The sequence below is a fragment of the Mus pahari genome, chromosome 11 (assembly GCF_900095145.1).
Source record: "Mus pahari chromosome 11, PAHARI_EIJ_v1.1, whole genome shotgun sequence".
Taxonomy (NCBI): Eukaryota; Metazoa; Chordata; class Mammalia; order Rodentia; family Muridae; genus Mus; species Mus pahari.
Genome location: NC_034600.1, coordinates 75,494,698 through 75,502,824, shown reverse-complemented (window position 1 = coordinate 75,502,824; position 8,127 = coordinate 75,494,698).

Genomic DNA, 8,127 nt, shown 5'->3' with positions numbered 1-8,127 from the left:
GGCATTGGGTCTGGATGCGGAGGCCTGGGAAACCTGCTCTCTCCGTTGTTCAGATTGCATAGTTGAAAGTACTTGTAAACCAGGATACACTAAAGAATACATTTTTATTCCTGCAGTGGATTTTTTTTTAAATCATCGTGCATTGCCCGATGTATGGCATATAAAAATGACTCTGTGTCAGTCAGATGAACATTGCTTCCTTTTTCCAGGTGAGCTGCTCCTTTCTGTCTTTCTGGACTGCTGCCTTCTGGGTGAGCGTCTTTATATTCTTACTCGTCACGCAAAATTCTTTCACATTGTTGTCTTGGCTCATAAAAGGAGGGTGGCTGTCATTCTTGACTTAGCTTCAAAGCATCTGAGATATTTCTTTATTATGCTATAGAAGATATAAATAAAATGAAGCATAATTGATTTGTTATCCACACAGGTTCCAAAAGTCAAAGAAGAAATGATATTGTGCTCTCTCTCTCTCTCTCTCTCTCTCTCTCTCTCTCTCTCTCTCACACACACACACACACGCACTCATGCACGCACAGAGGCACAGAAGCACAGAAGCAAGCAGTCCTTGGGGTTTCACTTGCATTTCAACTTGCCCTCAGTCATAGGGCGAGAAGCTATCTGAAGGGTTTTCAGAAGCTATTCAATAGCTAATAAAGTACGTGGAGTCAATTTCAGTCTCATACAAACATAGTTTAGTAAAAGACATTTGAAGAAAGAAATGACCAACCTTGGTAAATATTCCTCTTATCTTTATCTGGAAGTTAGAAAATAGAAAAACCATAAAGAAGATGAGTGTCGCGGCACTATGAATACTGATTCCCTGCCGAACTTCCAAGGCTGTTGTCGATTATTTATGAGAGAATGTGTTTAGTGGAGAAATGAGAGGAAGGGTGTGGACAAATGACATTTCCAGTTTGCCCTCTGAGCCAGGATTTGACCTTGTGGAAGCTCCTTATGTAGTGTGTGATTATGATTCTGTATTGGAGGCAATAGTACTTATCTTAGGGTTTCAAATAGTTATTCAATATTACAGCTTAGCATTTATCTCGTGGTATAAAACTTCTTACAAGGGTATATGAATTGCTATAAGTATAAAAATAAACATGACAAAGACGCTGAGGATAAAGAGGCTCTCAGCAAGACAAAATAATCTCAGGAGAGCCCAGAATCTAAAATTGAATAATAAAATATTTTTGTTACTTTGTTTTTTAAAGAATCTATCTGGAGACAGTGCTACTGGAACATGACTTTGCCCTTAAAAATACATAAAAGCCTTTCAGGAAGTTCTTTGGCTGTGAGCCTGTCTGTCGTTCTCAGAAACCCTACATGCGAGATGAACAGCAGGAGGCCATTGAGATCACCATGACCTCTTTGAACCTATAGGGCTCAGCTTGGACTTTTCCTATGGAGGCAGACTAGAGAGAAGTCAGTGGAAGAGATCTGTAGACACATTAAGACCCTTCCCAACCACACATCAATTTATGAACTCCAGAAAACGCATCCTCCGTGAGGCTCAGTGTCCCAGTCTTAACATGGAGTCACGTGCCTTCTAGAGTATCTCTGTGGGTTGACACCATGACACACTGGGGACGCTGTGTAAGCCACGGAGGATTGAACCCAAGTCTTCCCAAAGCGTATTGCTTGTTTAGAGATCTCAGAGAAAAGAATGAAGTAAAAATGTGTTTACAGCACAGGGTGGAGTGTGCTGGATGCCTTAGAGCCAGCAACAGGTTCCCGATGGTTTGTCCTGGTTCCAGGGAAGGTGAGGAGAAAGATGTACAGAGGCAAGAGCAAGGACTTGAATCTCTCCACTTGACTGGAGATGGAGGGGTGTTCATCCACAAGAAGTACAGAGGAGAGGCACAGAAGGTAGAAGACAGAGGGCCGTGTCCTCACCACACTTGATGTGAAGGCAGAATGAGCATGCACAGGCAGAGTTGAAGGACCAGTCTTATGTTTGGCTTCAGGGAAGACAGCTACATCCTCTTTCTACCTATGTCCCTTGTCATATCCCATCATGTGGCTCTCAGGAAGCTACTCTATGCCCTCAGGACAGAGTGGGAAACAATAAGGTTTTAGTATATCATAAACTCGATCACCTCCAAGTTCTTCTGCATAGGTCTACTTTCCTCCTCCACTGCCATCAGATTTCCCGAAGACGCTTGAGAACTGTTGCTGTAGCCCAGTCCTTTGACACCGGCTGAAGGTGCAGGATGAAGAAGAATCTAAGGGCTGAGGCAGTGATGGAGCCGTGAAAGCACTTGTTGGCCAAGCGTGAGGACCGGAGTTTGGATCCCCCCAAAACCTATGTAAAATGTCTGGTGGCTATATCTGCCCTCTGTAACTCCAGTCACAAAAGGTAAAGACAGGATTACTAGAGCAAGCTAGCTAGCAAGACTAGCTACTTGGGTGCATGGTGGGTTTTAGACCAAGAGACCCTGCCTCCACGACTAAGGTAGAAAGCAATAAAGGAGGAAGTCAACCTTGGAACATCCCCAGGTTGTCCCCATCAAGTGCACACACACATGAGCATGCTCACTGGCACACATACATTTAAAACAACAACAACAACAACAACAACAACAAAACATGCCTTCACATATAGGTACACCACAGGCGCGCGCGCGCGCACACACACACACACACACACACACACACACACACACAAAATAGCAAAAGGGGAAAAAACCCTAAGAACAAAACAAACAAAATTCCAAATCTTGGTCCTAGAGCAGCACCAGAGAGGAGGCCATGGGAATATCAGCAGCACACTAGCCTGTGAACAAGAGTGCCAGTCAACAGGGAACCTAAGCCCTTCTCCTTGTCTTCAGCCTCACAGATGCTGGACAGCCCCTTGAATGGAAGGCTGCATGGGGGCTGCTGCAGCCCTAGATGCTTAACCATGTCCTGTAGCGGTTTCTGGGCTCTGCACTGCACCTCTGTGGTGGGTTGTCAGTTCCAGAGCTCCGAGCATGTTGGGGCGCCCACTCCCCTGCCTTAAGGCTTCCCTGAGAGGAAGGGCTAAAGGTCTCTGCTCTGAGGCTGCTGTGATTTTGTTCCCTTCAGAACCCTGTGTTGTGCCTCTTTCTACTGGCCGAAAGGATGTCTGGACTGCTTTCAGGAAAGACAGACATGTTATGAGAGCATTTGGGATGAAAATCACCCAACAATGCCCTTTGTAAACCAAAAACAGCAGAGTAATTCCTGAAGAGAAAAGCAAGCCAGCATTCATCAGCTCATCAGTCAGTGGAGCCAACCACTAACTGTGTCCTTTTGCGTGCCCATCCCGACCACCAGACAAGAGTGAGGTTTTTCTTGCTATCTCATTTTGTAGAGTGTCCCTTAATTGATATTGGATACTTTCCTCATTAATAGTGGCTGCAGGTCTGGGGAGGAATCCCCTAGGACATCATCCTCACACTGGGAAAGGGAATGCACCCAGTCAGTGTGTCTGTCTTGTTACAGGAGATGCTGTCCTTTATCGCCTCACTGGTGCATAGGGTTTTAAAACATGGAAAGTTTATAAGGCGAAAGTTAATGTATTGGTGCGGTCAGCTCTTTATTCGTACAGTGTGAACTGGCTGATGTTTTGTGTTTGGATATGGTGTTAATGTCCTCAAGACTTTATGTATGGAAATTTCATCCTCATAGAAAGGATGGAGACGTGATATATGGTTGATGTTTAGAGAAGAAACATTCAGGAATAGATTGAATTCATCACTGTGGAGGCCCAACTATTATGTCTTTCCAGCATTATAAAAAGGGATAGAGAGTTGAAAAGACACACACACACACACACACACACACACACACACACACACTCATTTCTTTCCTGTGATGCACGTACTGGCCAGAGATCCTGTCAACAAAGAAGACCATTATTAGATGGTGCAGCTAATCTTATACTGTTAGTTAAAATATACCTCCTCAACCCCTCCTCCTTCTCCTCCTGTGCTTCTTTGAGATACAATTTCTTTGTGTAGCCCTGGCTATCCTGGAACTCTTTCTGTAGATCAGGCTGGCCTCAAACTCATAGAAAGTCTCCTGACTGCCTCCTGAGTGCTGGGATTAAATACCTGTACCCACTACCTGGTACCTTTTCTTCTTCTTAAAGAGGTCAACCCCAGTATTTCATAATAGTAATGAAAAAGTAGACTGGTGCAATCTTAGTTTAAGTCCCAGAATAGCTATAAAGAGCCTAGATTAACAAGCTTATCTCTGGACACAGTTCTGGAAGATCCTTGTGGGGGCTTTCTCCAACCTCTTTCTTATTGTTTTATGTCCCGAGCTTGTTATTCCTAACAAATTTAAAGCCTATTTTTCTTACTGAAATTGCTCAGGCTTCTTTCAAAACCATTTTTCTTCTCTGTTGGTGATTTCCCATCATTGATTAATTATTCTGCTCCTTCCAGAATGTCTGTGTGACTTTGCAGGCGGGAGAGGGTGGTAAATAATGACTTCTGTCGCACCCTGGTCCTCCTCGTCTACAGCAAAGCCCATTTTGTGTTCGTTCAATACTAGAGAAAGTTCAAGCTTGAGAAATAGAATTGCTGCAAATCCAGATAAGGACAAATCTCCATCCATCCTTTAGGGGTGGAAGGACCCTCTGGGTGCCATTTTGGAGTCTTTCCCTGGCATAAATTAATAGACTACCTTCGGCCATGGAAAAGAGAAGATACAATTTCAGCAGCTCGTTGGGGATCTTCCCATCTTCTTTATCTTAATGAAGAGTGGTGGGACATTTGGGGAAAAAATGCTACACTTGAGCATTCCATGAAAGGTTGTGGAAAAGATATGGCTTAACAAGACACCACTCAGCAGAAATCCTACAGAATGGTGACCTGGGCCAGTCTCCTCTGCCTCTGCTACTCTACTGTTGCTCAGGGCTGGGTGCTGTGCTGTTATTCTCATTTTCTCTCTCCTACCCATCCTAAAAGAGATCAATCTGAATCCTAACTTTTTTTTTTTTCAGAACATGGCAGGGGGTCCTGAGGTTAAGGATAGACACTGTAGCCTCAGCAATGACCAAGGAAGCTCTGGACATGCCAACAAGTGTGTTCTCTCTCTGGACATTGCCAGTGAATGACACAACGTGACACTCCACCAAGTGTTGGCCACAGTACCAGAGACTGGGTCAAACATGATTCTAAAGGTATTAAAGAGACAGAGTGTAGATGGGGTGGGTATTTTAATTGGCGGATCTGGAGTAAAGGTGATGAATCTCCAGGATTCAGGTGTGCCCAGCGGTGGAAAGCCTGACTGGAGGAAAGACCAACTACAATTCCACAAACTGACCTTTTACAACTCTCTCCGTTGGTGTCTGCTGAGGTTTGAATGCGAAGTGTCCCCATAGGCTCCTGTGTTTGAATACTTGGTTCATAGCTGCTGGGGCTCTTTTGGGAAGGTATAGAAACTCAGGAAGCAGAGAGTTACTAAGAAGGCGAGTCTCACAGCTCCAGCTTTGAGCCTACAGCCTAACCCCACTTCGTGAGATACTTACAAAATATTATATCCCAGAGAGAAGACATGACTGTTAGAATGCTCAGAGATTCCTGGTCTTTACTGGGCTGAGGACTGCAGGGATTCCCTTCAGTTCCAGAGACTGCCGCATCTACAGACACCCCCATAATTCTGCTTCTATGAACCGTGCTGTCACACTACAGGCTAAAATAACACTTCCTTTCTTAAGTTGCATCCTATTGGGTATTTGGTCATAGCAGTGAGAAAAGTATGTAATGCAGTGGTTGCAGTGTTCCTAGGACTTGTCACTGTCTCTGTTTATCCATACAGGTGGTGTGTGTGTGTGTGTGTGTGTGTGTGTGTGTAGGAAGTGTACACAATATACATATCCACACCCTTCTTAGCCTTTCTTCTCTGGAGAGCCCTTGCTCACACATCCCATCCCTCCAATCAGTAAGTGAAAACAGAACACTTACAACCCAGTGACAAAAGCAAGGGGTCGTTTTTAAAAAAGGAAATCCCAATGGTCCGATTTTCCTGATGAAGATTCAGGAGCAAGATGCTGACTCCCTCCTGACGTCCTCTCACTCTCTGTGGCTTTTCCTGTATCCATTCCCTGCCAACTGCTTGCATCTCCTGACCTAGGGCTGCCTTTCTTTAATCTTATTTACAATAAACAAAAACCTCTTATATTAAAGGTGAGGGCTAGGGCGGAGCCACACCCCAACTAGAGACAGGTTTTTCCAATATACAGTCTTGGGGTGCCCAGTGGGATCAAATATCCTGCAACATCAAGGGGCAGGAGCCCCATTAGCTGATGAAGCAGGTCTCAGGCCACACTGGATTTGCTTATGCTCTGGGGATCTATTCTAAGGTTCTGAGGCACCCTATTCAATTGTTCTGTAAGTTGATGTCAGGAGATCAAGACAACTCTGTCCTCTGGGGCTGTCTTTACCCCCCAGGAACATAACCCACCTCTTCATACCTTGTGTAGGTCCAAGTTGGAAAACAAACATAAGAGCTTTGCCTCAGGCCCTAGGTCTGCCCCTGGTGGGAAACTGTCTCAGCTCACAGGGGTGCCTGATGTTGATGAGCTAGCTCACTTGCTTTAGTTATTTGGCTAATCACTAGACTGTAGACCTGTGTAAATTCCCTTGATAATTAGAAGATTCTCAGACCTTGGAGTCTAGGTTTTTTTCTCTTTTCAAACTTGTGACGATCACAGAATTAAAACAAAGTTCTGGTGGCTTGTTAAAAATATGAGAGGAACGTGGACCATGATAGAGGCCCTTCTAACAAAGCAAGGACATGGGACGGGATTGTCCCCAACGATCCCGGTGTTTATAGCATGCCTTGTGAATGTACTCACCTCAGACAGATTAAGCACCATGCCAATCAAGGTGGCTGGCATCTCCGTGTCTCCCTCCTTCAGCTCATACCAACTTACTTTATAGATCTCCCTCAAGTGGAACTGTGCACTGTTCGTCATTCTGTGAGTGTACTATTCAACTTGAAACATTCCCTCAAGGTTCATCCAAGTGGTTGCATATATAACAGCAATCTTAGCTAGTCTGAACATGCCCAATCCAGTAGCTTTCAAAGAAAGCAAATAAAAGTAATGAGAAAGGGGTTCAGTAAAAATAACCATTTGGGTTAAGGTAGAAAGCATGCATTTCAGCCGTCTTGGGGGTATTGTTTTAGGGTCATACAGAGGGGGAAATGGGGTAGGAGGGGTTGGTATGAGCGAGGGAGTGTGCAGTTACATAGTCTGGGCCACAGTGAGGTACGGATAGTCTTTATCTCAGTTCTGGTCATGTAAGATGCTCTTTATCACTCAAGATGATGGACTGTTTTCCAAGAGATAACTGCCATGGCCCTGGGTGATCTTGTCTGTGAGACTCTGCTGTCCCTAGACTACCAGGGGGATGCATGCCCACAAGGACGACTGCAGACTTTCAGGATGGAACAGGACACTGTAAAAGCTGATGGTTAGACCTCTCGGTTCCTCTTATCTTTGTGCTTCCAGCCTTGAAGGGGGATGAAATAGGTTAATCTCTAGGTCATAGGCGTCTCAAGCTTCACTGACTGAACTAGCCAGGCAACCTAGTCTCAAGAGAAGACACTCTTTGAGTGGGTAACGTGTCAACAAGCAGAAGTCTGACTCTAAGTTGTTTTTTTTTTTTTTAATAGGCAGGCACTTTTTATTATTTTTTATTTATTTATGTATTATATTATTTATTATATACACTGTAGCTGTCTTCAGACACACCAGAAGAGGGCATCAGATCTCCTTACAGATGATTGTGAGCCACCATGTGGTTGCTGGGATTTGAACTCAGGACCTCTGGAAGAGCAGTCAGTGCTCTTAACCACTGAGCCATCTCTCCAGCCCCGCTGACTCTAAGTCTTAAGACAACGCACACATGTAAACCAAAGGCAGGATTCCAGGCCTTTGTCCCCCATAAGTGATTTCTAGGTGCCTGTTACACAAAGGGCATTTTTTTTTTTTTTTTTGCCAAAGGCCATCTATATAACTACCATTTCTCACTTCTGGGCAACTGACTCTTTACTAAATAGGAATTCTTGAACCTTGCACCTTCCCCCTTCTCTTCTCTCCCTTTCCCCTCCCTTCCCTTCCCTTCCCTTCCCTTCCCTTCCCTTCCCTTC